The 25,289-nt window shown below is 44.6% G+C and overlaps 1 protein-coding gene and 1 long non-coding RNA gene across 5 annotated transcripts in view; one reads left to right on the top strand and one right to left on the bottom strand.

The window, feature by feature from the left end:
- The window catches only part of ATP6V1E2 (ATPase H+ transporting V1 subunit E2), a 123,289-nt gene that overhangs the window by 2,271 nt on the left and 95,729 nt on the right, over positions 1-25,289 (bottom strand). For 2 of the 4 annotated variants that reach the window (XM_004264991.4, XM_049696378.1), the window contains exon 3: positions 73-173. The gene's annotated coding sequence lies outside the window, so the exon portion shown is untranslated. The remainder of the gene's footprint in view (positions 1-72; positions 174-25,289) is intronic. The other 2 variants (XM_049696377.1, XM_049696379.1) reach the window with 1 other exon arrangement.
- On the top strand, positions 18,682-21,762 carry LOC117199463 (uncharacterized). Its single transcript, XR_004480708.2, has 2 exons — positions 18,682-19,188; positions 21,248-21,762. It is a non-coding gene; the product is annotated as an uncharacterized LOC117199463 (long non-coding RNA).

Below are 25,289 nucleotides of genomic sequence, written 5' to 3'. Positions count from 1 at the left end.
ATCAGCGTTCCCGGGTCACACACTTACAGTTCCCCTAAGCGTTCAGTCCACGTGGTGTGGTTTCACACTTACCTTGTTAGCTCACTCGATCCTCGGGCTGAGCGATCCATGAGCACCCATTTCACAGATGAAACTGAGGGCCATATTAAGTGGCTCAGGCCAGTCACACCCTGCTAACAGAAGAAAGAAATGTAAACATAGTGTGGGCTGTGCTTTCTCCTCTCACACCGACCGTGCCTGCTGCGAGGTAGAGTTCATGGCAGGGCTGTTTTCATTTCCAAATAGACCATTCCTGTCGTTATTACGTGAACCTGTAGACCTCCCTCTGTTTCTGTGCTTACTCATCTCTTCTCTTCCCAACTGCCTGGATCTTCAGATTGGATTTTCTGGGCTCTGCCCGCCCGCCATCTGGGACTTCCTGAAAACATCATCTCTTCTTTTTCTGAAGCTCTTCCATGAATGACATATTTTAGCTCGTCCTTCAGGAGCAGAGTTGCCTGAAAGCATTGGCAAGCTCAGGACTCAGACCTGGGTGGGTACTATCCTGACCCCCCCAACAATTTAAGAGGTGTCCTTAGGCGAGGCCATTGCACAACCACCTGAAGGCTGGGATTGTGTCCTCCAGCCCTTGGGGGTGCAGGGCAGCTCCAAGCTCCTCTTGCTTCTAAGCGCAGCAAGCTGGGGTGGGGTGGGGGGACACTGAGGCCACTGTCCCTGATGGATTAGAGGAACTCAGCCCCTCCAAAGCACTCAAGCACAAGACATGGGCCCCACCCAAGTCACCCTGCTTCCCTTATGTTTTGTCTCTAGCAATCGAGTGAAGACTGATTTAAAAGCTCCTCATGTCAGATTTCACTTTCCAAAATGCAGGTGGCCACTCTGCCGTACACCTGGAACTAACAACAGTGTAAATCAACTATACTTCAATTAAAAAAATGATTTTTATAAAATGCAGGTGGCTTAGGAGTAGGTATGTGCCTGCATGGCCGGGTGTGCAGCGGCAGCAGCCAGTGTAGAATTAGCAATAGATCAGCCATTGGGGTTCCTCCTGACTCTGGATGCGTTCTCCTCCAGGTGGGCAAACCTTGGTGGGACGTGGCACCTTCCCAGAGCTTGCTTTGCTTGGCAGACTCCAGAAGAGAAGTCTGTCTTTTGCAGGGGGTGGGGACACTCAGACCCAGAGCTGAGAAAGGAGACAGCCCCACCTGGTGGAGTTCCCTCTGATCCATGCAGGGCAAGATTTCCCCGCTCCTGAAGCATGGGCTCTGATGAACATTTCAAATTGGGCAGGGGGGTGAACTGTGGGTTTTTCTGGAGATACGATGCAGAACCATTTCCTTCATAACATACAAGATTCAACCACCTACAGCCCTGCTCTCCTGGCCCCTGCGCATCCTCTGCTCTACGTGAAAAAACTTTTATTGGGAGGCCTGCGTAAGAGTGACCAGGTTAGCTGGGCTCTTCTCTCAAGTCAGGAGTGTCCGCAGTAAGACAGTACTGGATGTATTTTCCCAGATGGACTCAAGATGCTGAAAAGGACCCGGAAATGACGTAGCCCAACCCCGTCATTTATTTTTTCAACCTCTTAATTCTAGAGATGAGAATACTGACGCCCAGGGAGACAAAGTGGCAGGGCTGGGAGCAAAACCCAGGCCAGCATCACGGGGACTGAGGCCGAACTCACCATAAGTGAAAGGGGCCACGTCCTTGGCCCATGACATCAGGTCTTGATTTCTCAGCCAGTGCACAGGCCCTTCCCACACACGGCCCTTCCCACCACCACCTCACAGGCCTGGGCCTTGTCTCTTCCCTCAGGGCACTTTCAGTTCTTCTAAAATGATCATGATCACAGCGTCACCCCATTTCTTCAAAATATTCCTTTGATCAGTGGCCCCCGTGGGAACTGCTTGGCCTCTCTGTGACCTCGGTGAAAACTAAACCAACCCCTTCACTTCTAGACTGACTCTTCCTTGGCCTCCCAGGCCCCAGGAGAAAAGGGTTTTGAAGTACTTCTCAAATAAAAACCACCCTGGATAACTCAGACGCCCGTACAAGCTGGTGTACAGTGTTGGAGGCCCACAGCCCACATTTTCCCAGGCAGTCCCAGTCACAGATACCGTGTTTCAATGTCACCCAGGTGCGCTTGTACTTGGGCCAAGGACCCCCATCTTGGGTTCAGAAAGCGGGAACCTTATAGATACAAATGAGCCCTCAGTTGCTTTAGGGTGGACCCCAGGTCCTGGGGAAGTTCAGAGGAGGCCAGGACAGATCAACCTGGGCCTCAGGGGTGGAAAATCCTCCCAACCAGCCATGCGATGGAAGAGGATGCGGAGGGAGGCGGTGTGGGGGAGGGTTATTCTAGATGTGGATGGACGAGGGGGACAAAGGCATGAGGCCAGAATGAGCAGCACGTGCAGAAGACCCTGGGGATCAGGCGGGGTCAGGAGCTGGGATGGAAGGAGAGGGCGGCAGGGCAGCCTGGCCACTCACAGCACAGGCCTGGAGTCAGACAGACCAGGGTTCAAATCCTGGCTCTGCTGCTTCTAGCTGTGTAACCTGGGGGAAGCCCCTTCATGTCTGATAGCCCGTGTCTGCTTTCCTGTGAAAGGACCATGATAAGAGTGCCTACCTCATAGGGTCGAGGCTGGAGATACTAACTTGGGGATTGACCGTAGGTAAACTGTACTTAAATCCCTGAGATTGGATGAACTATACCTAGGAGGTAAGAGCACAGGCAAACAGTAGAGCCCTAAGATCGAGCCCTGGGCCATGGCAGCGCTGGTAGAAGTCAGAGAGAGGAGGAGCCAGCAAAGAGGCTGGTGGGAACAGCAACAGGTAGGAAAAAAACCCCAGGATTTCGGTATCCCAGAAGCCAAGAGAGGAGGATGTTTTAAGAAGTAGGAATAGTTGGGCTTCCCTGGTGGCGCAGTGGTTGAGAGTCCGCCTGCAGGGGACGCGGGTTCGTGCCCCGGTCCGGGAAGATCCCACATGCTGCGGAGCGGCTGGGCCCGTGAGCCATGGCCGCTGAGCCTGCGCGTCCGGAGCCTGTGCTCCGCCACGGGAGAGGCTACAACAGCGAGAGGCCCACGTACCGCACACACACAAAAAAAGAAGTAGGAATAGTTAACTGGATCACATACTAGACTGAAAGGCCAGGTAAAGTGAGGAGGAAATAATGGCTCTGGGGTTTGGCAACATGGAGATCATCATTGACCTTGACTAGAGAGCTGGTGGTGGAGAGCTAAGGACGGAGGTGTGATGGGAGTGGATTGAGGCATGGGCAGGCTGGGGTGAAGGCACAGAGACCACAGCAATACACAACTTCTTCAAGAAGTTTCCCTGTGAAAAGAATGAAATGATGCCATTTGCAGCAACATGGACGGACCTAGAGATTACCATACTAAGTGAAGTACGTCAGACAGAGAAAGACAAATATTATATGATATCACTTATATGTGGAATTTTAAAAATATATAAATGAACTTATTTATGAAATAGAAACAGATTCACAGATATAGAAAACAAATTTATGGTTACCAAAGGGGAAAGGAGGGGAGGAGTAAATTAGGAGTATGGGATTAACAGATACACACTACTATACATAAAATAGATAAGCAACAAGGACCTACTGTCTAGCACAGAAAACTATATTCAATAATCTATAATAAACCATAATGGAAAAGAATATGAAAAAGAATGTATATATTTGTATAGCTAAATCACTTTGCTGTACAGCAGAAATTAACACAACATTGTAAATCAACTATACTTCAATAAAATAAATTAAAAAAAAAAAGTCTCCCCATGAAGGGGAGCAGGGAAATGGAGTAGAGCTGGAGGAAGGGGTCAGGGGAAGTTTTTTTAAAAAACATTTAACGAACTTTTATTTTAGAATAATTATAGATTTACAGAAAAGTTGCAAAAATATTAGAGTTCCTGCACTGAGCTCCCTCTATTGCTAACTTAACTGCGGCACGTATGTCACAACTAAGGAACCCATATTGGTATGCTTTTATTATCTAGAGTCTGTACTTTATTCAGGCTTCTTTAGTTTTTACCTAACATCTTTTTTTCTGTTCCAGGATCCTATCCAAGAGACCACATTACATCTAATTGTCGTGTCTCCTTAGGCTTCCCTAAACGGTGACAGTTTTCATAGTCCGTCATAACAGTTATTCGCACCTTCTGTGTTGTTGATGACTTTGACAGTTTTGAGGAGTGCTGGTCGGATATTCTTACAGAACAGCATCCTTCGATTTGGATTTCTCTGATGGTTTTCTTAGACAGAGGCTATGGGTTTGGGGGAGGAAGACCAGAGGTAAAGTGCCACTGTCATCACCTCGTATCAAGGGTGCATGCTATCAATGTGGCTTATCCCTGTGGATGTTAATCTTTATCACTTGGCTGAGGGAGTGTCTGTCAGGTTTTTCCACTGTAAAGTTACTGATTTTTTAGGGGAAATTTTTTTTGAAGCTGAGCTATATTAGGGAATGTTTCTATTGTGACGGCAGAGAGGAATGTTTCTAAGAGAATGACTATTATGATGGACCATGAAAACGAAACTGTGTGAGAAGGAAAGAAAAAATATGAAGAGGTTGATGGCCAATGAAAGAAAAGGTAGGTTCAGTGAATTAGAGGTCTTAATGAGGTCAAAGAGGGGTCAGAGTGAGGTGTAGAAAGAGGGAACCATGCCGTCATTGTCAGAGGAGGGGAAGCTTTTTTTTTTTCCTCTGCGGCTCTGTGGCCTACACAGCCCTGGCGGTCCTCACGAGCGAGAAGTACAGCGGGGAGCAGGCTGACCCGTGGAGCCTGTGAGCGCCACCTCACGGGCTCCAGGACCCCTAGGGAGGGGAGGGGAGCGGCGGGGTGGGGAGGGGGCACGCCCTGGGAAGCCCATGCCCCCAGAGGTGTCATCCTGTACACCATGGTGACCGGGAAGCTGCCCTTCAAGGAGCGCCAGCCCCACTGCATGCTGTACCTGATGTGCCGGGGCCCCACCTTACGGCCAGGCCTGTCCCCAGGTGAGCGCCTCCACCCTGTGTCCCTCCCCCATCCCAGCCCACACCCAGGTGGGCGGCAAGAGAGAGCTGGGTCCGGAGATGGGGAGATGGGTTGGTGGCCCCGCTAAGCTTGAACCCTGCACTAGCCCAGGGCAGGCCGCCTCACCTCTCTCTGCCTGTCTCCCCACATGTGAAACACGGACCCCCTATGGCCGTTTATTTATACTTACATATGACCCAACAATACTACTTCTAGGTATTTATCTTAAAAAAGTGAAATTTTTTAATTCACACAAAATCTGCCCACCGATATTTATAGCAGGGTTATTTCTAATCACCAAGAACTGGAAACAATCTGAATGTCCTTCAGCGGAGGTACGGATTTAAAAAAAAGAAACAACCCTGTATTTCACTGATACGATGGAATACCACTCAGCAATGAACGTTAACAAATTTGATTCAAGCGGCAACATGGATGAATTGCAAAGGTGTTGTGTTGAGTGATACAAGCCAGTGTCAAAAGGCTCATCCTATGCAATTCCATTTATATGACATTCTGGAAAAGGCAAAAAGTATACGAACAGAGAACAGGTCGTTTCTTGCCAGGGCCTAGGGGAGCTTGAATATAAAAGGAGAACAGAGGGAATCTCTGGAATATCGGAATTGTTCTATATCCTGTCTGTAGTGGTGGGTATGAGAATTCACACATGGGCAAACATCACAGAACTGCACATCAGAAAAAGGATCTTACTGTATGTAAATTTCTTCTTTAAAAATAAAAGTAAAATTTGAGATTTCGGAGGCAGCTAAAATAACACTGAGGGGAAAGTTTGAGGAAGTAGGGTAGACAGGATGCTGTCAGGGCTATGAGGTGGATGTTACGGTGACACGGAGCATAAAGGTGAAGGAGAGACATGAGCTGAGAATTGAAATCACTGGAAGCCGAGGTTGAGAGCCGTGAGGCTAAGCAAAAGTCCAGTGCCATGAGCGGGAGGGAAAAGGGAGGAGAAGGGGTTTGGAAGCAGCATGGCGAAGCTAGGAGGAATCCTCTGCCTCCAGGCCCTGCCTGACACCTGCCTGTAGGAGAGAGAATCCGGCCCCTTCCTGAGGGTTGGTGGGGCAGGGGCCCTCAGCCGAGAGCCAGGCTCCAGTTAAAGAGGAAAGTGATGACATGTTCAGAGAAGACAGGGGACCTAGGAGGTGGCTGACGTCAGACCGAGCTCCAGAGAGTGCATGGCAGGATCTCAGGGTGGAGAGGGATGGGAGATGGAGAGAAGGATGCATGAGCAGGTCTGGGGACAAGGGCCTGGTGGTAACACGTGGCCTGGAGGCCTTGGTCTGCCACAGGTGACTGAGGGGAAGAGAGTGGGAGAGATGGCGTATCCTCCTGAGGGCCTCTTAGGGGTTCAAGCCAGCAGGCTGGGGTCCGACCCCTCCCGTAGCCTCAGGGGCAGGGCAGGGAGGCACACAGCTTCTCTGCCATGTCTGCAGAAGTGGCTAGGCTCTCCTCATCTCCCGCAGCACCCAGGGACCATCGTACGGATGCACTCATTCAACGTAAGGTGGGCTTGTTGCTTTCTAAGGCAGGTGTGAAGGTGCAGGAGGCGGCCCCCTCCCTTTCTGCCTGTGGGGACCTTGGTTTTAAACCCTGTGGGTGGGCCCAGCACTTGCAGGAACAAAGGAAGACAGTGCGGTTGGAGGACCCAGTGGCCTGAAACAAAGTGATGTTTTCTCATCCTCATTAGCCTGGTGGAGGCGAGGGCAGCTGAGCATGAACATTGACATCGTTTGGGGGCCTTGCTTAAAGGCCAAGGCAGGACTCCAACTAAAGATTCAAATCTGGACGAGAGAGCTGGCTCAGATCGGGGCAGGTTGGCTGGGACGGTGTGGGAAATCCAGGGCTTGTGCATCTGCTCCTGCTGCAGCTTAAAATGTGGAGTGGCAGCTGTGCTGACCAGGGTGGCCTCTGCCGAGGGGCGGGGGTGTCTATGCCACCACCCCACTCACCGAGGACCCATGGGTTAGGCACCAACCTTGCTGAGCTGATAGTTCTACAATAGCGTGAGAAGGCAGCAACTGCCATATATTCTGTCCCTCTCTGAGCACCACACTCTAATAGAGATATAGATCAACAGGAATTTGTTCAAAGAAGGACAGCTAAAATGGTGATGGGACTCGCAGCATAGCACGACAATAGACTGGAGAACTGGGACAGTTTATCCTAGAGATTTGGGGGAGCTCAAAAGACCACCTTCAAGTATCTAGAGAAGAGTTTTTCTGGGTGGCCCCACTGGACAGAACTAGGCCTGTAGGTTCAGAAAAACAGTTCAGCTCAATGCAAGTAACCTCAAGAGTAAACCTCGCTCCTCTCCTGACGTGTCAGCATTTACTTGCTCAGTATAACAGGAAATAACATCTTTACTCCGATCACCCAAGAAAGCTATTTACAGGATAATGCCAGGGAAGGCTGTCTGGCAAAGATAAAGAAAAATCATAATTTCACATCTTTGTTCAGGTCTTTGTGTAAATAAAGGCTGGCCATCAGACACAGATGGGCCCATGAAACCCAAGATGGGCAGAGGGAAACTGGTGCTGCCCCTTAAGTGTTATCCCGGTGCTGCCCCTTAAGTGTTATCTCCTGTCTCTGGGCAGAAGAAAGTTAGTAATAGGGGGAAGCAGGTGCAGGGCAAATGGTAATTCTCTGTGCTATCTTTGCAATTTTTCTGTAAGCCTAAAACTATTTTTTTTTAATTTAACTAATTGAAAAATGATGCCAGATAAAAACGAAGAAATACAGGAAGAGACAAAGAGCAAAGAAAAGGATAAATGAATAAATCTAAGTGAATATTGACTGTTAAAACAATAACAATGATAATATATTGTGGGGTTTTAAATAAATGTGAAATTAATGTATATGAAAGCAACAGTACAAGAGGTGGGAAAGGGTAAACGGAGTAAAATGACTTTTAGTTTCTGCATTGTCTAGGAAGTAGTACATGTACTAATTTATATTAGACTTTAATAAGTCAAGGATGTGTGTTGTAAAATAATGTGTAATTAACAAGCTAAATGAGCAGGGAAATGGAATCTTTAAAAAATATGAGATTATTCTAAAAGAAGACAAAAAAGGATAGAAAAAATGAACATAGGATAAGTGGGACAAATAGAAAACAAATAAGATGATAGATCAGCTTGGTGCTCTGTGATGACCTAGATGGGTGGGATGGGGAAGGGGGGAGGGAGGTCCAAGAGGGAGGGGACCTATATACATATACATATATGTATATGTATACATATAGCTGATTCACTTCATTGTACAGCAGAAACTGACACAACACTGTAAAGCAATTATACTCCAATCTTTTAAAAAGATGCTAGATTTAAATCTAAATATATCAGTAATTATGTAAAATATAAGTAGGTTAAACATTTCAATTAAATTAAAAATATCAGACTGGGTTTAAAATATATATATAAGCAGCTTACAGGACACATGACTTCTAAATAAGAATACAGATAGGAGAATACAAAAGAACAACAAAAAAGAAGGGCAAACACTAAAAAAAAGCTGGTGTAGCATACTAGTATTAGCTAGGTAGACTTTAAGGAAGAAACATTACTAAAATGAAGAGGGACATTTCATAATAATAAAAGTGTCAATGCAACAGAAAGATAATTCTATATTTGTATGCACCTAATAGGCCTAAGAAATTGATACCACTACAAGGAAAAGTAGAAAATCTATCATCATAGTTGGGGATTTCAACACACCTCTCTCAGTGACTAACAGAACAAGCAGGAAAAAAGTAAAGATAACCCACAAAATGGGAGAAAATATTTGTAAATTATATATTTGATAAGGGACTAATTTCAGCATATATAAAGCATATTTACAATTCAATAATTAAAAGGAAAATAACCCAATTTAAAATGGGCCAAAGACTGTATACATTTCTCCAAAGAAGATATACAAATGGCCTATAAGCATATAAAAAAGATGCTCAAGGTCTTTAGTGATTAGGGAAATGTAAATAAGAACCATGATGAGATACCACTTCATACACCACTAGGATGGCTAAAATCTAAAAGACAATAACAAGTGTTGATGAAGCTGTGGAGAAACTGCAACCCTCATACATTTCTGGTAGAAATGTAAAATGATACAGCCCTTCACAAAACAATCTGGCAGCTCCTCAAAAATTTAAACCCAGAATTACCATATGACTCTGCAATTACAGTCCTAGGTATATACCTCAGAAAACTGAAAACATATGGTTACAGAAAAACTTATACACAAATGTTTATAGCAGCATTATTCCTAACAGCCAAAAAGTGGAAACAACCCAAACGTCTATCAACTGATGAATACGTAAACAGTATGTATATAATGCAATATTATTCAGCCATATAAAGTAATGAAGTACTGATATGTGCTACAGCATGGAAACACCATTCTGAGTGAAGATGCCAAACGCAAAAGGCCATATATTATCTGATTCAACTTATATGCAATGTTCAGAAGAGGTAAATCCATAGATACAGAAAGTAAATTAGTGGTTACCAAGGGCTGGAAGAAGGGGAAAATGGGGAAGGTTTCTTTTTGGGGTGATGAAACATTCTGAAATTGGTGACAATGGTTGCATAATTTTGTTAATATACTGAAAACCACTGAATTGTACACTTTAAAAGGGTGAATATTATGGTATGTGAATTATATCACAATAAGAAATAAAGTAGATAAAGGTATAAAAGATTGAAATATACAGTTAAGAAGACCTAATTGACATATGCAGAACTCTGTGCCCCAAAACTAGAGAACAGACATTCTTTAAAGCACACACAGGCTTCCTAAAATTACTAAAATGGCTAATTTACTAAAATTAGCCATGTACTAGAGGGCACAGTATTAGTACTAAGCAAGCATTAACACATTTCAAAGGTTAAAATGACTCAGAGTATATTCCCTGACCACAGTGAAATTAAACTAGAAATCAGTAACTGAATGCAAGTTTAAGAATCACATGTTGAATTTTAAGCAATACATTTCTGAATTACCCATGGGTCAAAAAAATCACATTGGAAATTAGACCATATTTTAAGTATGAATAAAAGCAATGTGTCAAAGCTTCTGGGATTCAGTTAAAGCCATGCTTACAGGGAAATGCATAGCATTATTAGATTATATTAGAAAAGAAGAAGGGATGAAAACCAATGATATAAGTATTTATATCAAGAATTTAGGAAACAAACAGCAAACTAAAGCCTAATAGAAAAAAGAAATAAAGAAAAAACATGAGAGAAAAACTTAATGAAATAGAAAACAAGTGTAAAACAGAGAAAAATCAACAAAGCTAAGGTTGTATTAATCTTTGAAAAGATTAACAAAATTTATAAACACCTAGCAAGATGTATCAGGAAAAAGAGATAGTAGGTGTAAATTACTAATATCAGAAAATAAAAGATTACAAAGGAATATCAGAAAAAACTTTGCCATTAAATCAGATGAAATGGACTAACTTCTTGAAAATTCAAAATTATTGACACAAGAAGTGATAGAAAATACGAATAATTCCATACTTATTAAAGAAACTGAATCGTTAAATAAAACTTTCCCACTAAGAAAACTTCAGTCCCAGATGGCTTCACCATTAAATCCTCCCAGATGTCTGAGGAAAATTAACCTTTCTCGGGACTTCCCTGGGTGGTGCAGTGGTTAAGACTCCACGCTCCCAATGCAGGGGGCCAGGTTTCAATCCCTGGTCAGGGAACTAGATCCCACATGCATGCCGCAACTAAGAGTTTGCATGTCACAACTAAGGAGCCCACCTGCTGCAACTAAGGAGCCCATGTGCCGCAACTAAGGAGCCTGCCTGACACAACTAAGACCCAGCGCAACCAAATAAAAATATATTTTTTAAAAAAATTACCCTTTCTCAAACACATTTAGCAAATAGAGGAAATGCTTTGAACTCATTTCTGAGGCCAACATACCCTTGATGCCAAAGCCTGACAAACATTTAACAAAAAAGACAACTTACCGAAGGCCACTCTCTCTCATGAACATCAGTTCAAATACCTTCAACAAAATATTATCCAATCAAACCCAGTAATATATGGGAAGGAAACTGCACTGTGAGCAAGCTGGGTTTATTACAGGAATACAAGACTAATTTAACACTGAAAAACTGATGTAACTTAACATTTTAACTGAATAAAGAAAAACTCAATAGATGTAGAAAAGGTATTTGATAAAATCTGAAATGCATTATTATTAGGAAAAGAAAAGAATTCAGCATACTAGGAATAAAGAGTAACTTCCTCAATATGATAAAGGGTTTTAATTAAAAGACTTACTACAAACATTATACTTAATGGTGAAATTAATACTAATAGTAAAAGCTTTCCGCCTGAGAGAAACAAGATAAAAGAGGCCAACTATCATCACTTCTATTCAACATTATACTAGGGGACCTAACCAGTGTAATCAACAATAAAAATAAATAAAAGTATGAGGATCAGAAAGAAAAACCAGAACAAAACTCTGTCATTATTTACAGTCTACATGATGGTGTATATTAAAATGTAAATGGATCTTCAGATAAACCATTATGGTTTATTAGTGAATTTAGCAAGATTACTAAAGTCAAAGACAATATACGAAAATCAACTATTGTTATTTATCAACAACTAACTGAAAAGTTACATTTTTAGGGACTTCCCTGGTGGCGCAGTGGTTAAGGATCTGCCTGCCAATGCAGGGGACACGGGTTTGATCCCTGGTCCGGGAAGATCCCACATGCTGCGGAGCAACTAATCCTGTGTGCCACAACTACTGAGCCTGCGTGTCGCAACTACTGAAGCCCGCGTGCCTAGAGCCCACGCCCTGCAATGAGAAGTCACCGCAATGAGAAGCCCACACACTGCAACAAAGAGCAGTCCCCAATCGCTACAACTAGAGAAAGTCCACACGCAGCAACAAGGACCCAGTGCAGCAAAAACAAGTTACATTTTTAAATGACAATATGTACTAAATCAATAAAAAATAAAATGTCCAAGAACAGATATAAAAGATGTACGAGTGCTAAATATAAAACTTCAAAAAATATTGAGAAAAATAAAATACTAAAATAAATTAAGGGCTATCCCATGTTCATGGATTGGAAAAGTCAATATATTTAAGATGTCAATTTTTGTCAAATTTAGTTATATATTAAATGCAGTCCAAATCAGAATACTAGAATTTAGTTTACGTGTATATGTGTGTCTGTAGTCTGAGAAACATATTCTGAAATTTATATGGAAATGTTAAGACCAAGAGTATTCAAAAACAATACTGAAGAACAAAGTTGGAAGACTTATACTACTGGATATCAAAACTTATTTTAAAACCACAAAAATTATGACAGGGTGGTATTATGTAAGGATAGACAAATAGACCAATAAAACAGAAAAGACAGTCCAGAAATTGACCCACTCATGTCTGGACACTCACTCCATGACAAAGGTAACACCGCAGAGCAATGAGAAAAGGATGGTCTTTTCAACAAATGTACCAAGTTAATAATATATCCATATGGGGGAAAAATTATATTCTTAACTCTTACTTCACACCAAATTTAAAATTTCCAGGTGGAATAGAGATCTAAATGTGGAAGACAAATAAAGCTTCTAGAAGGTAATATAGGAGAACATCTTCATGACCTCAAAGTAGGCAAGACTTCTTTGACATGAAAAGGCCATCCACAGAATGGGAGACAATATTTGCAATATTTACATCTGACCCCAAAACTCAGGTCTGGGATATATAAAGAACTCCTCAAATCAATTTTAAAAGCAATAGAAAAATGAACAAAAGACTTGAATAGACACTTCACAAACATTTTTATGGCCAATGAAAATATAAAATGGAGCTCAAACTCAGGAGAATGAAATTAAAACCACAGTGAGAAACCACTTACACACCCACCAGAATAGCTAAAGTTGAAAAAAGCTGTCAACACCAAGCCCTGCAGAGGACATGAAGCAGCTGGAACTCTCATACAACACTGGTGGAAATAAATAAATTGGAGTGTAGTAAAAAAAAAAAAAAAAAAATTATTAGTATATTTAACTTTCTGTCATTTTTTAAGGCATAAGCTAGGTGCTAACAAAATGAAAAGGTCTTCCTTTACAAACCCTTTCCCAAATCTCAGTTAGCATTACTAAGCTGCAGAGACACACTGCTTTGCTCAGCTGAGCTGAAGTCCAACATGGCTCTCTTGGCTGGCTGTTGGTGAATTGGTTCAACCACTTAGGGGAGCTGAACATAAGCATACCCTCTTACCAGTCTATTCTCATAGAAATACCCAAGAGAAATGAGTTCATTTGTCCTGCAAGACAGGTATAAGAACATACATAGCAGCATGATTTCCAATGGCCCCAGACTAAAAATAACCCAAATGTCTGTCACTGGTAGAATGGACAAATAAGTTGTAGTATATTTAAAATATGGAGTATGACGCAGCCATGAAAATGAACTACTGCTACATGCAAGAACACGGATGAATTTCATAAATGCTGAGTGTTAGAAACCAGAAGCAACAGATTACAAACTATACAATTCCATATATTCCAAAAGTTTGGTACTAACACAGGTTGGGCAAAACTAACCTATGGTATTAAAAGTCAGATATTGATCACCTTTGGGCAGAACAGTAGTGGGAAAAAAAAAAAAAGCACAGGAGTGGGGCTTCTGGGATGCTCTTAATATTCTATTTATGACCTAGAAGGCAGTTTCATTTTGGGAAAATTAACCTAACTACACAGTTATGATTTGTGTGCTTTTCTACGTTAACTTTATAACGCAATAAAATTTTATTAACTGGAAAAAAAAACTTGGGTAAATATTATTGGTGCAGGCATGTGGAGAGATGAGCTCTCTGCATTGTGGATGGAAGTATAAGTTGTAAGCATCTTTGAAAGGCAATTTGGTCATATCTATACACAATGAAATGCCATATTTATCTTTTGAATTAGCAATTCTACCTCTAGTATGTTTACAGTTACACTTCCACATGTGTACAAAGATACATGTACAAGGATATTTACTGCAGCATTACTTTTAAGCCTAAAGGTCAGGGGTTGAATTACGGGGCATCTAAATAATAGCATTTCAGCATTAGAAACAAACAAATGTCAACCCAATCTGGCCCATGTCCTCAGGCCTCATTCTAGATTTACATATGCTGGAATGTCCCTTGAAGACACATAAAGAACTGGCAGGGGTGGTTACCTCTGTGACCTGGCAACACGAGACAGGACCACAAGGGTGGGAGGATTACCCTATTGTACCTTTTGAATTTTGTACCATGTCAGGATGTAAACTCAATCCAAACAAACGTGGTCTTGGCCTCACGATGGCATCCAGGAATGATAGCACCATAGCACACCACAGAAGGGCAGGGTTTCAGAGGTCATCAGGCCCACTTCCTCACCATGCAGATGAGGATACTAAGATATCCATGGTCCACATTCCTTCAGAATGGAAAATACATGATCTGGGAGGCAACGTCACCCTTCTGCCTGTGTGCAGATGAAGTTGTCAGATAGCAGCTAAGGCCCCAGGAAATGTGTACAGGAAAAGCAGGTTTTCTGGGGGAGGGTGCAGGTGACAAGGTAGGGAGGGAAGGCAATCACCAAGGATCCTGCATGACATCCTGGGCAGACCGGAGGCAGGGGACACAGGAGGGAACTACTGACAACATTCTCCTGCTTCAAAGTAGTCTTGAAATATCAATAGAGGAGCTGATTCCACGCCCAGTCACTTCTTTTAACCGAATCTTAGTTTCCACAGCCATTCATTCATTCAACCAACCACTCAATCATCAATCTTTTTGCATGCCTACTAGGCACAATGCTCTGGGCTAGGCATGAGGAATATGACCATAAGCACAGTCCTTGCAATGCTATGAGTTTAGCACATACTGGCCCAGATCACAGATAAACTGTGATGGTCTATTGAGATGACTCCTGATGAAGCTTTTTTTTTTTAATGTTCTGTTGTAGTTTAATGAAACGTGAATGTAGCATTAAAGCATATTTTCATCCTTTGTGCTCATCTGAGATCTTTTTAATCATCTCCCCAAATTCATTGTTATATCAGTGAAGTACAATAAACTGCACCTATTTAAAGTATACAAATGAATCAGTTTTGACAGACACCTACAAACCCATCACCACAATCAAGATAGCCAATGTTTCGTTGTCCCAAAAGTGTCCTCCCTTGTGCCCTTTATAATCACTCTCTTCTTCCATCCCTATCCCCAGGCAACAACCATGGTTCTAGAGAAAGTCCTTTTGGAAATAAGCAAGACTATTATTACTTTGCTATGTTCTCAGGCCAGTCCTGTTAGGGCAGGGGTGAAGGAGGACAAAGAAATACCAGGAAATGAGGGTAAGTGTGCAGATAACATAGGCCAATAGAATTATGAGAATTGAAGGGCAAAACAGCTGCAGCAACATATTGGTATTTAACCCTCACAGCAAACTTAAGGGAAAGGTATCATCATCCCCCTTTTATGAATGAGGACACGTGCCTCAGCGTAGTTGAGGAGCCTGTCCAAGGTCAATCCGGCAGTAAGTGGCAAAGCTGGAGCTCAGTGGCCTGGGTGCAAAGCCTGCACGGCTCACTAAGTGCTTTCCCTCTAGGCCCCGCAGCCACTGCCAGGATTGGCTGAACTCACTGAGGGTCCCACCTGGGCCCCACGGGTGGCCTGCCCTCTGTGCACTGAGCCCCACTCTGTGCCCTATGGATTTCTTTTTTTTTTTTAAGATTTATTATTTATTTTATTTTATTTTTGGGTGCGTTGGGCCTTAGTTGTGGCACACGGGATCTTCATTGAGGCATGTGGGATCTTTCATTGTGCACTGGCTTCTCTCTAGTTGCGGCGTGCGGGCTTCTCTCTAGTTGTGGCGCATGGGTTTTTTCTCTCTCTAGTTGTAGCGCTCAGGATCCAGGGCACGTGGGCTCCGTAGTTTGTGGCACGCAGGCTTAGCTGCCCTGTGGCATGTGGGATCTTAGTTTCCGGACCAGGGATCGAACACCCGTCCCCTGTATTGGAAGGCGGATTCCTTACCACTGGACCACCAGGGAAGTCCCTGTGTCTTATGGGTTTCTTAGTGCTCCTCCCATTGTCAACAAGGGAGCCTGCAGGGCCCAGGGGCCGAAAACACTGACTTCCCAGCCAACCTGTGGGCCAGCCTGATCTGAGGCTGTGACCAGGAAGCCCCACCCTCTGCAAGGGCACCTCCCAGGGAAATCCCCAAGCTTCAACACTTTGCAAGAGAGTCTTGTCAGGGACATTTTTTTTTTTTGGCTGCGTTGGGTCTTCGTTGCTGCACACGGGCTTTTCTAGTTGCGGTGAGCAGGGACTACTCTTTGCTGCAGTGTACAGACTTCTCACTGTGGCGGCTTCTCTTGTTGTGCAGCACCGGCTCTAGGCACGTGGGCTTCAGTAGTTGCATCTCACGGGCTCTAGAGTGCAGGCTCAGTAGCTGTGGCTTGTGGGCTCTAGAGCACAGGCTCAGTAGTTGTGGCGCATGGGCTTAGTTGCTCTGCAGCATGTGGGATCTTCCCGGACCAGGGCTTGAACCCGTGTCCCCTGCATTGGCAGGCGGATTCTCAACCACTGCACCACCAGGGAAGTCCCATTGTTGGGGACATTTTAATGCCACTTTAAATCAATGCAGCAACACGCACACACACTAAACTTTTTGCTTTTGAAAAACTACAAGGTAATGTACAAATGCTCTATTCTCTCCCTGACCCCTACTGGATCATCTGAGATCTGAGGGTTAAGCAGGGGTTGAGGGACGTTGAGGAAGTCAGGGATGGGGGTGGGGATCGAGGTACAGGGAGAAGGACAGATGAGGTGAGGGAGAGGCAACTGAGGGAGGCCTGTGGGACATATTACTTGGTAACAAAAAATAACCAGCGACCTTACATTTGGACACAGCCACTTGGATGCATCCACACCTACATGGCTCTACCTAGGTGGCTGAGACAACATTCAAGCCCTCTCTGTGCTTCAGCTTCCACAGGAAGCGTGAGGTAGAGGCTGCAGGAAGCATCTGGGAACAACACACGTTTAAGGATGGGAGGCTTCCTGGAGGAAGAGCCCACGCTGCAGAAGCTCACTGATCTCACTTCCTCCCAGGAGCTGGGGGACGAAGGCTGGGGTGTGCATCCCACCTGACGGGACATGTCCAAAATCTTGAGTGATTGGCATCAGAGCCACCAGACATCCCAGGGGATGGACACTTGGGGGTGGGCAAACCAATTCCTGACTTGGTTTCTGCCTCTGCACACAGGGCATGACCCAGCTCCTAGAGTCTCAGTGAGGAGGGCACGGGACTAAGTGTAAAGGGTGTCCAGCCCAGTGCCTGGCACACAGAAGGAGCTCATTCAGTGGCAGGGCCCTGCTGTCCCACCACCATCCTGTCAGCACCCCCCCCCCCGAAACACAGGCTCTCAGATTGAAGAAAGCTTCTGGGTGCTGTGGGTGCATTGACTTCAAAATGCCCTTCCTGGCCCCTGACTCACAGTTTTGGTTTCAGAATGAATACTTTGCGAGAAAGACACTTCCTTTATGCTGTGTATAGATACCTCGATTACAGCCGTGTGGACACAGGCTGGCCCCTAGTTCTACCTTTGGATTCCTTGTTACTCTGTCATTTGAACTGGGGAGAAGGTGGCTGTGGAGGCAGAGGGATGTCCTAACGGGACCCACTGTTGGTCTGTGTGTCTCCTGCCCCCGCTCCGTCCCTTCTTCACTCTGCCCCCCCTCCGGCTCAGCATGATCTGACCCAAGTCCACCAAGTCTCCTTCTCCCAAAACAAAGAGAACCAGGGTTTCTCCCAAGTCCGCTGGCTCCCCGTGGCTCCTGGGCCATCAGCAGACCTCACCAAGAGCTGACCACATACACCAGGGCCTTGGGGGGAGGGGGGAAAGGAACATTCCAAGCAAAAGAAGAGGGTGAGGGTAGGCGAGGCTGCTTGGAGGAGGCAAGTCCCAGATATGTCTTGGAAACTGAGTTTCGCCAAACTTTGGTGAAAACAAGAAGGCAGGTGATACTTCACCCGTGGATTTTTGGTTTTTATTTAGTAATATGTATTGGGCACCCACCAAGTGCCCAGCACAGTGGGCAATGGAGATGTGGAAATGAACAGAACATGGTCCTTGCTCTCCAGAGGCTCATGGGAAAGCAACATGAACAACGCTGTGACAACGCTGTGACAGTAGTTGCCCAACAGGGCTGGGAGAGGCCGTGGAGGGCAGGGCCGTGAGAGTCTTGAAGGTGGTGTAGCCATCAGGCACAGGCTCCAGAGCTGGCTGCGTGGCTTTGCACCCAGGTTCTCCCAGTTACTAGTTCTATGAGCTCGGGCAATTTACTAACCTCCCTCTGCCTCTGTTTTCTCATTCTGGAAATGGTACTTATTTCACGAAGTTGTTGAAAAGATTAAATGAGTTAATCCATGTAAAGCATGTTTAGAACAGTGTCGGATATTAGGTTCTGTGAATGTGTTTATTAATATGACTGTCTTGATGGAAAAGCAGGCATTCCGCAGAAGAGGAAGGGCACAAGCAGGTGTCCCAGGAAGCGGGCCCCGCAGGAACAGAGGCAGGGACGTGGAAGCACGGGCTGGGGTGTGGCACGGCTGCTACCCAGGAGCATGTGCTGAAAGGAAGCCAGGAAGGTGGGCAAAGGCCAGAAGCTGCCAGGCCATGCACACCTTCGAGGGTGGACTTGGTCTTGGAGCTGACAGAGAGTGACTGGGGGTTGTACCATGAGGCTGCTAGACTGGAAGAAGTGAGACTGGAGGTAAGGGACCCAGCCGGCAGCCTAGTGGGAGAGAAAGGAGAGATGTAAAGAGGTCCAAAACCAACGCGGTGACAGCAGGAACGGAGAGGAAGTGAGTCACTGCGGCCTGGAGGTGACTGGATGCAGGAGGGACAGGCCAAGTCTGGGATGCTTCAGGTAACCCGAAGCCATCCATCAGGACGAGGAAGCCATCCATCAGGACGAGGGAGACAGCCCTTGAGGGGGCGGGGCGTAAAGAGGAGGAATAACAGAATAAGAGGTGCCGGGCACTGAACCAGGAGCTGTAGGTGAATTACTTCATTTACTCCTCACACGGACCCTTCGAGAAGGTACTGTTATCATCCCCATTTACAGCTGAGAAAACTGAGGCAAGGAGTGATTGAAAACTTGTACCAGAGCCACATGGTGTGGTTTTCAGGGCCTGCATTCTTAGCCCCTCTGCTCCACGTTGACCTTTGAGACACTGGCTGTGTGTCCACTGCTTAGCAGGGGGGCCTGGGCTGGAAGCTAGGGGTCATTAGAGCCATGGGGGGATGAGATGGCCCGGAGTGAAAGAGAATGAGGGAGGAGAGGGGCAAGGGCTGAATGTGGAGAGAGGGGCTCTGATGTGCGGGGGGCAGGGGGGGTTCCTGGGGGAAGCGGTCCAGCCGGGAAGCTCCCCAGGAGAAGCCAGCAGGCATCCTCCTCCCCCTTCTCTCCAGCCCGCAGGGAGGGAATCCAGCCCTAGGACTGGGCCTCTTGCCCTGCCGTCCTCCCCACAGCCCGCAGAGAACACAGGAGGGCCTGGCCCTCTCCCGGTGCCTGGAATGGGTTTCGTAACCGCCCTGAGTCTGGTGTTGCCAGGATAGCACTACCTTCCTCCCCCAGAGGCTTCGGTAGGGGAGAGCTGAAAGGATCAGGCTGAGCTTTTGGAGACAAAACTAAGTCCTCCAAGTGGAAGTTTGCCAGCCCTCTCTGGGCTATTGCAAGGCCCACATGCGGACAGGGCTACGGCTCTGTTGACAAAAGCATCTCAAGATGTTTACCTCAACCCTAACAGCTGCTGGCCCAGGTCCCGTCTGGGTGTGTCATGGGCTCAGATGAGGCCACACACACACACACCCTACTCCCTGCCCAGGAGCCTGCTCCCTGAGTCACCTCGTTCCCAGCCAAGTTCACCTGAAGCACCTGGCATTTCTCTCCACAGCACAACAGGTTATCTACCTAAGAGCTGTCAGTGAAGAAGAGCCCCGCCTGGTTCAATAATTCATATAACGAGCTTCTTAAATTACCAAGGGGTGCTCCAAGTTCTGAGATTTCTGCAGCATTTCACCTTGAGGAAAAGGAGAGGATAAGAAAGGAGGGAGAACTACCTCACACCTGTCAGAATGGCTGTCATCAGAAAGACAACAAATAATGAGTGTTGGTGAGGGTGTGGAGAAGAGGGAACCCTGCACACTGTCAGTGGGAATGTAAACTGGTGCAGCCACTATGGAGAACAGTATGGAGGTTCCCCAAAAAATTAATAATAGAACAACCATATGACCCAGGAATTTCACTTCTGGGTATTTACCCAGAGAAAACAAATACACTAATTCAAAAAGATACACGCATCCCAATGTTCACCGCAGCCTTATTTACAATAGTCAAGATATGGAAGCAACCTAAGCGTCCAATGATAGATGAATGGATAAAGAAGATGTGATATATCTACATAATGCAGTATTACTCAGTCACACGCACAAGACTGAAATTTTGCCATTTGCAACAACATGGATGGATCTAGAGGGTATTATGCTCAGGGAAGTAAGTCAGACAGAGAAAGACAAATACCACATTTCACTTATGTATGGAATCTGAAAAACAAAACAAAATGAAACCAGACTCATAGATACAGAGAACAAACGGGTGGTTCGGGGGCAGGGGTGGGGAGGCTGTGAAATAGGTAAAGGGAATTCAGAGGTACAAACCTCCAGTTATAAAATAAATAAGCCACAGGAATATGACATACAGCATAAGGACTATGGTAAATAATAGTATAATAATTTTGTACGGGGACAGATGGTTCCTAGACCTATAGTGGTGATCATTTCATAATGTATGCAGATGTCAAATCAGTATGAAGTACACCTGAAACTAGCGCAACACTGAGCACCAACTATACTTCAATTCTTTTAAAAAGTGAGAAAAAAGGAGGAAGAGTGAGTCAAAAGTGGGAGAAATTGCCCCCCCCACTGCCACCCTTCCCCCACTACTTCTACTCACACACAGCGCCGATGTTTGGTCCCCAAAGTGGTGACAGAAAAGAGAGAGAAAAAACACAGAGAAGTGGGTATCATAGAACATAAACTGTGTGTCTTCAAAGGGACCTGACGGGTCATTCATTTCTTCCACCCTCTCGTTGTACAGATGAGGAAACTGTTTGTCCCATGACGAGCTAGGGACAGAATCCAGGGCCTTCAGTATCCACTCAGTGCTCTTGTCCCTACAGCACAAAGGATCCAGACAAGAAGAACTGGAAGAGGCTACGATGCCCCTAAGCCTAACCCTACCTCTGCTCCCGGAGGGGCCCCAGAGCCACGGCCACCCTCCTCTGCGCTCTACGGGCCACACAGCACTGCCTGTGCCCTTGTTTCCCTCGTCTCCAAATTTTAGGGGTCACTGTCAGCCCCACATATCACCAACAGCCGCCAACCATCACAGAGAACTGGAAATATCCGGACTGGCCCACGCTGCTGGATCACCGATGCTGCTGCAATGTCTAGACAGAGCGCGCACCTTCCTGTCCCCCGACAAGCACCTGGACAGCCCATGAGTGTCCCGGGAGCACCTGCTTGGTGACCAGCGTGGCAGACCAAGAAATCACACATTTGGGCAGCGACTTTCTCCAAGTTCTTCTTTCTGCCAAGCACACAAATGAACAGCCCAAAGAGGGCAGGGAGAAATAAAGCCCAGAGTTCTCATGCTCCTGATTGAAAACATAAAAATAAAATAAATATGCCCACTGTGCAAATAACAAATAGACCATCCCTTACTCTCTGGACAAATATTGATATTTCCTTTAAGTTTTCGGCTCAAGTAGCCACAACTTGGGTAGGGAGAGACTTGTGGTTATTGGCCAGAAGCTGCTCTAAGTCATATACGGCCGTCAAAATTATGACTTTCAAACAAAAGTTACAAATTTAGAATGACTTCCTGAGGCCAAAAGTTATTTTGACGTTTCATAAAATAAATCATCGGACAAACATGTCACCATATTATGTTGATGATAGTGTCCAAAAGGGTTTTACTAACTTTAGTATTTCGTTATTATTGTATTTTAATTGAGTCATAACTATATAATTTATATATAATTTACAATTAAGCAAATAATATTTCATTATTTATATGTCTTTATATTTAGGATTTTTAAACAGCCAGTATAAACAGACAAGAATGGACCACGCATATGGCAGGTAATACATAAAGTACACTTTCCAGAATTCTCCTTAACTGAGTGTTAACTGGATTCATCTCCCAAGAAGCTTGGTCTGAATTGGGTACACCAAGCAAAATAAAAGATAATATAGCACAGGTCCGACAGCTTTCAAGTTGCCATTTCAATAACTCAGATGGTATCTTTCTTCAGTCATGGCCAGCAGCTCAGCCTAATGCCATAATTGATTTCTGTCCAGAATCGAATGCCAACGGCCCTGTTTTTAACACTCTTGACCTGACCTCCCCCGCCAAGGTGTGGCAATGGAGGTCTAAAGTGGAAATGGTCTAAAGTGGAAGGCTGTGGCTGCAGCCTTCCTGCACCTCTTGTAAAACGTTGGACAGAGAAGCCCCCGTTTACAATTCATTGCACAAAAACTGACATTCGTTTTAGGCGCAATGCTTAGTCAGCGGGCTTGGGTGAGCTGAGGTAGGGAGTGGCTATTTCCAAAAGGGACATGGCAGCACCAGATAGGACTGCCAGTAGAGATGATAAAGGCAAGGAGAGACTGGATCCCAACATGCTAAGCAGCTCTTAAATGGCTTGGGGACAAGATGTCTTGATTTGTAGAGCTGCGTATGAATGGAGGTTCTGAGCCAGAAAGCATACCTGATGTAAGGTGACCCCAGAAACCATCAGAGTTACACAGAGAGGCAGCACAGCATGACGCTTAGGCCAAACTCTGGAAAAGATAGAATTTGAATCTCAGCTCCATCCCCTACTAAATGTGCCACCCTGGGCATTTAATTTATCTCTCCTTTTCTGTAAAAAATAAGCATAATAATGGTACCTACCACACAGGGTTGTTTTAAGGATAGTATAAATGTATGTGCATAAAGAACCTATATAGTCCCTAGCACATAGTAATCACTCAATAAACATTAGCTATTACATGGTCAAATCTATCAATCTTTCACTAGAATGTAAGTTCCAGAAGGGCAAGAGTTCTCATATGAATTGTTCACTGCTGTATTCCCAGTACCTAGAACAGGGCAATAAATGGTAGGCAATAAATCAACATTGAATGAATCTAAAGGCATATTAAGAAGCCCAACTGGATTTACTGCACCTACAGTTTTAGAACCAATGAGAATTTTTAAATAGGCTTTAGCTCAAATTACTGTGTGTCATTTAGAGTATTGGGCTAAGTTTGGGACAGCTCATTGTAGGAAGTAGAAAGGCGAGAGCCACTGAGTTCAAAGGAGAGTGGTTAGTCTTTTTGAGGCCTTAAAATCCAGTTGAGCTTCTGTTTCTTGCCAAGACAGAGTAATAAGAACTAGATTTACCCTCCCATCTTCAACAACAGAAAAACTGTGGAACAGCAACAGTTTTTAGACACTGGGTATCAGACAATGCAGGACAGGGATCCCTGGGAGATGGGAAACAAATAAAGTGGACCCCATTATTGCCTCAGCTTACTGCCTGGAGAGCATTTTCAGGCCACAGTGTGGGGTGGGGATCCTGGGCAGAGTCTGGCAGTCTTTCTGAGAATCTGAGGAGACAGAGCTAGCTGCAGCAAGTCTGGGAAGCCCAACGCAGCTAGAGTTCACAGGGCAGAGGACAGAGCTACATGGGGGCTGGGGAGAGGTCCAAAGATCTGCAGAGGGTCCCCCTTGAGTCTTCAGGTGGGAACAAATCAATGTATTCATACTGAGGCTAGTGAAAGGACCACTCAAAAAATAGAGGAAAAAGACCACTTGAGCTTACACAGGGCTAAGAGTACTTTGTATTCCCATCAGCCAGAATAGAAAACCTCATAATTTTTATCAGGTAGAGGACTCAGAAGGGTATTGGCTCGGTAATGGGGAGAAGGTTAGCCCTAGACTAAAGGTTATGATGTTTCCACCTAACTCAAAGCAAGCCTCAATGGTATCGAACTGTTTCCAAATAATTTAAACACATCCCAGAACAAAATTCAAGAATACTGGTGGGAATACAAGAATATCCAGCACCCAAAAAGTAAAATTCATAATATCTAGCATCCAATAAAAAAATTACCAGGCATGCAAAGAAACAGGAAAGTATGACACATAAGGGGGGAGGAATATCAATATAAAAATAACACAAATGATAAAATTAGTAGACAAAAACATTAAAATAGTTAGTAAAACTATATTTCATATGTCCAAGAAGGTAGAGGATAGATTGAATATGGTAAGTAGAGACATGGAAGTGTAAAAAAAAAAAAAAAAAAAAGAACCCAAGTCTAATTCTAAAAATGAAAACTTCAATGTCTGACATAAAATAAACACTAGATAGAATTAACAAAAAAACTAGACATTGCCAAAAAAAGATTTGTGAACTTAAAGACAGAGCAATAGAAAGTATCCACAATGAAACAAAAAAAGACTGGGGAAAAACAGAAAAATAGAGACTCAGTAAACTGAGTGAATAAAATACATTTCATCTGGAGAGGTAGAGGGAGGCAGAAATACTATTTGAAAAAACAATGGCCAGAGCTTTCCCCAAATGATGCAAACCATAAGTCCAGGGATACAGGCATCATTTCCCAAAATGATGCAAACCTAAGTCCAGAGATACAGGCAGCTCATCAAACCCCAAGCTAAAGAAAAATGAAGGACACTATGCCAAGAATATCATAATTAAATTACTTAAAACCAGTAATAAAGAGACAATCTTAAAATCAGGCAGACAAAAAAAAAGATACACTATATAAAGATACACTATATAAAGATACACTATATATACACTATTTAAAGATAAAAATTACACAGAATTTTCATCGGAAACAATGGGAGCTTGAAATCAGCGGACTAAAATCTTTACAACACTGAAGGAAAAAACCTGTCAACCCAGTAATCTAGAAACTCTTTTAAAAACAAATACAGTTCTTTCAGCCTGTTCGGCGCAGAAGTTTTGGACGGTCCCGGGCCTGTGGCCGCCTGGCCTCCGAAGGCTGGGGCGCAGGGCAGGAGCGTGCGGCTGCCCTGAGTCTAGTGAGGCTGGCGCCGCGGC

This window comes from Orcinus orca, chromosome 13 (assembly GCF_937001465.1).
Source record: "Orcinus orca chromosome 13, mOrcOrc1.1, whole genome shotgun sequence".
In the NCBI taxonomy this organism is placed as follows: Eukaryota; Metazoa; Chordata; class Mammalia; order Artiodactyla; family Delphinidae; genus Orcinus; species Orcinus orca.
Note: the sequence above shows the minus strand (reverse complement) of the source record. Positions and strands in the feature narration are given on the sequence as shown.